We start from the raw sequence: 4,320 nt of genomic DNA on the forward strand, positions 1-4,320 counted from the left end.
GGCAGGAGGATCGCGAGTTCAAAACCAGCCTCAGCAAAAAGCGAGGCTCTAAGTAACTCAGTGAGACCCTGTGTCCAAATAAAATACAAAACTGGGCTGGGGATGGGGCTCAGTGGTCGAGTGCCCCTGAGTTTAATCCCTGGTACCAAAAAAAGAAACTGACTGATGTCCCTAATGTCCTCCTCCACATTCCCCCAGGTGAGCTGGGGGCCCAGCACCAGGCCCAAGGGCCCTACCTCAGTCCAGCTCTACCCAGAGGGGATGAGCTCTGTGGCCCTGAGTAGCAGCTGACCCTCTCTGGGCCTTGCCTGCGCTCACTGAGAAGGGGGCTCTGCCTCCTGGCTGCATGGAGAGGCTGGATATGAGCTTCGTGAGGGGGGGGTGCTGTGGAACTGAACTCAGATGTGGCCCCCAGGAGACGTGCACCTCAGGGGCCTGACATCTGAGACCTTGGCTGTTCCAAACACTGGTGGCCGGGCCCAGGAATGGAAGACCCCTGGGTAGGGAAGGGTGTGACTGGCCAAAGGAACCGCAGGACCACGGTCTGGGAGCTTAAAGATGCCCAGTGCGGGCAGAGAGGCCAGAGGGAAGAGTCGGGAGGCAGACTGCCCGAGTGGTCACCAGGCCTGGGCCAGGTGCTCCAGCGTGGCTTGGTTCCCTGGGCCCTGGGCCTGTGAGCAGTTCTGAGCAGAGGCCCCGGAGCCTCTATGTATTAGGGGGAAGCAGGAGGGGCTTGGACAGTGGGCTGACGGTGCAGCTGAGCCTCTGGGGCTCCCCAGACCAATGTCCTTAGATCTGACCCACCAGGGGACCTGTGGCAGTGTGGCATCTTGGCCACCAGGGGGAGGCAGAGTGCCACGCAGCAGGGATGGGGCAGCCTGGCGCACCCCCAAAGCAGCTCCATTTTTCAGATAAGGAAATCGAGGCTCAGAGAGGTGATACAATGTCCTGAAGCTGCACAGCACATTATATGCAAGGCCGGGGACTAGAACCTGGGGTCAACCTCTGGGCTTCTAGACTGTGCCCTTGAAGGGCTGTGAGTGCTCCTGGGGGTGAGTCAGGAGGGGAGCCATGGGGCTTTTGGACAGGGAAGACAAGGGTGTCCAGATACTACCTTGGGCACCTGGGCTGGGCCTGCTGGGGCCACACAGCTCCAAGGTACACCACAGGGCCATACTCAGGATCCAGCCATCAGGGGACCCCAGAAACAGCTGTAGGGTGCCTGGTGGCACTGGCTGGACACTCCAATGCTCAGTAAATGGGGCCTTGAAAGTCAAGGCCCCCAAGCACTGACCAGCACTGACCAGCAGGGAGGATACATTGCTGTCTGCCAGGGGCCTGGCACCCGCAGCCCCATGTGACACTGGCCATTGGGATGAAGACTTAAGGTGCCCGACCCGGCCGGATGCTGGGCTCCAGCAGCCAGTGTTGGAGCAGTGAGGCCTGTAGGGCCCTGGGGTGGCCCCTTGGGGACGGGGCGGCGCTGGTTCACCCTGCTTGCCCTCAACTTGGAAGTGAACCAATCCCCCCACAGCTGACCAGACAACTTGCCCTGCACCCCAGACTGGACTTGGGGCTCGGGCAATCTCCAGAGGTGCCCCAGGGCCACCCTCTCCTGCCTGTGTACACAGGAGGCACTTAATGTGTGCTCAGTCTTCTCTATTCCCAGAGTGGCCTGGAACAGCAGTGTTCATGCGTGAATATAGGGTGGGGGATAATTAGGGAGGGGCTGCCTCTGTCCCAACCCAGCCCTGTGTCCAGGGGTCCCCAGACCTGCAGCCCCCGGGGGTCTGAAACAGGCTGGGCTGAAGGACAGCCCAGGCCTGGGAGCAGCGAGGACCAAGGCCTGGCTCAGGAGGGACCTGGGGGTTGAGGCAGCAGGAGGACGGGGAGGGAGGCCTGCTGGGTGGGCAGGGAGGGCCTCTCCAGGCTGGGCTCAGCCGGGCGGCCCATCTTCCCAGGGCCCTGTGGGGACTCCTGCCTCACCCCTCTCCACCGCTCACAGCTCCCTGGCCTCTGTGTCACAGGCCCCTCTGCCTGAACCCCCGAGTCCCCCGTCCAGGTCCCTGTGCCCTCCTGGGAGAGGGGCCCTGGTCCCTCAGCCCCTGGAGCTCACCTGGCTTTGGCTGTTGTCCGTCCCCTCTCTCAGGTGGAGGTTCTTGAGGTCAGGGGTCGCCTGTCCCCGCACTGTGTGTGTGTCCCCTTAGTATGGTGCCAGGACCCGAGCAGAGCTTGGCCGACATCCCCTGGGGGGGGTGTGAAGGAGCGAGGAAACCGGGTTCCACCTGTGACGCAGGCTGTCCGTGCCCTGTGGCCTCCAGTTTGTCACCTGTGCACCAGCAGTGGAGCCCGACACGGCCTGAACCCGACTCAGCGCACTGGTGAGGGCTTGAGGTCCCTGGGGGTGTCCCAGAGCTGAGGGCCACACCTCTACTTGGGCCAGACCCCCACCCAGTCCCCGCAGTGTGTGTAGGGCCCAGGGTGAGAGTTGAACCCACAGCCCACCCCTGTTCCTGAGGGCCAGGGCCTGCCTGGTCACCTCTGTGTGGGCCTGGGGTGTTCAGGGGGCGTCAGGAAGACCCCAAGGGACTCAGGGGCAGGGAAATGTGGAGCCAGGTGTGGGAGTGGACACAGCTCTGGGTGGCCCCCCCTCTTCCCTGGAGATCCCTAACCCCGCAGGAGGGGTGCAGCCAGAGGACAGGGGCAGGGCGGGGCCCTCCCACCTCGCCCCTGGTCACCTCTGCCCTCCCACCTCGCCCCTGGTCACCTCTGCCGGCAGAAGCCTTTGACCAGGTGCGGTGGCAGTTCTGGAAGCGCATCTGTCTCTGGTCCACCTCGGGGCCTTTCCCGAGGAAGCCCAGCCTGGAGTTTGGGGTTCTGCACTAACGAGGCCTCCCAGGCGGCCAGGAAGCCCTTGATGAAGACGGATCGAGCGAACGCGGCCCATTAAATGGTTAATAAAGAAGATCCCCCACACACCTTCCTCCGCAGCCGTCCTGACACTTCATGAAGCACATTAGGATGTAATCCAATTGAAACCGCAATATCGAGAACATCTTATCTTATCACAAATTGAAATTATATCATATTCCTCTTTTCTTAAATTAAAAAGCTAAAACCTTTCCGTTTGCTCTCACGCGGTTGTGTAAAACTTAATCAGTGGTTTTAACAACATTACGCACCCATATGGGCCATTTCTAGTCTCATTTATTTACGAGGGAGAACTTTCCAGAAAGTGGTGATGGGATCTGTGAGCGGAGGCGCCGGGCAGTGGGGCTGCTTCCCTGGGGAGATGTCCTGGGTCTTGTCCGCGGGCGGCTGGGGTCAGGGACACTGGGACGATTTTGGTGTATGCGTGTTGGCCTTTGAAGAATCTCTGCTGGGCAGACGGAAGCCAGAAGGGGCTGGTGGCCGGGGTCCATCGACGTGGGAGGTAGCGTGGGCCCAGGGGCAGAGCTCCAATGGCCACGTGAGACCTTGAGGACAGGGACCAGAGCCCACTGGGCCGACTCGGAATTAAATTTCCTGCTTCAGCTCAGGTTACCATGAGGCCCTGGCAGCCAGGGCAGCTGGCCGGGCTTTCCAGGGACGACAGATGAAGAGGGACATTCAGGTGAACAGCAGCTGGTGGGGAATGGGATCCTGTGACGTGGGCACATGCTACAGTAGCCACTGGCCACAGGTGGCTGTCCAGCTCCTGAAACATAAAACACACTGGGGTTTCCAAAGGACCTGCGGCATCTCCCTACCAACCTTTTGTACTGATTTCTTATTGAGGTGGCCACACTTTAGGAATATTGGGTTCAATAAAATGTCACTAAATAGGGGCTGGGGTGGTGGCTCAGCGGTAGAGCGCTCGCCTAGCACAGCGGGGTCCTGGGTTTGATCCTTGGCACCACATACAAATAAAATAAAGACGTTGTGTCCACCGAAAACTAAAAAATAAATATAATTAACAAATAAATAAATAAATAAAGGTATCGTGTCCAACGACAACTAAAACAATATATATATATATTTTTTAATGTCATGAAATGAACTTCACCTTCACCTCTTTTTCTCTTTTTCGTACTGGGATCGAACCTGGGGCTGCATAACTGCTGAGCTGCATCCACAGCCTTGTTTGGATTTCGATTATAGTCAGGATTTCGCTAAGTTGCGGAAGGCCTCACAAGTTGTTGAGGCTGGCTTTCAACTCGCAGTCCTCCTGCCTCGGCCTCCCGAGCTGCTGGGATCGCGGGTGTGCGTCACCGCGCCCGGCAAAGCCTCTTTCCCTTTTGCTGATTTTTTAAAAACGTGTCAACTAGAAAGCTCTGAACG

The sequence above is a fragment of the Urocitellus parryii genome, chromosome 9 (assembly GCF_045843805.1).
Source record: "Urocitellus parryii isolate mUroPar1 chromosome 9, mUroPar1.hap1, whole genome shotgun sequence".
Lineage (NCBI taxonomy): Eukaryota > Metazoa > Chordata > Mammalia > Rodentia > Sciuridae > Urocitellus > Urocitellus parryii.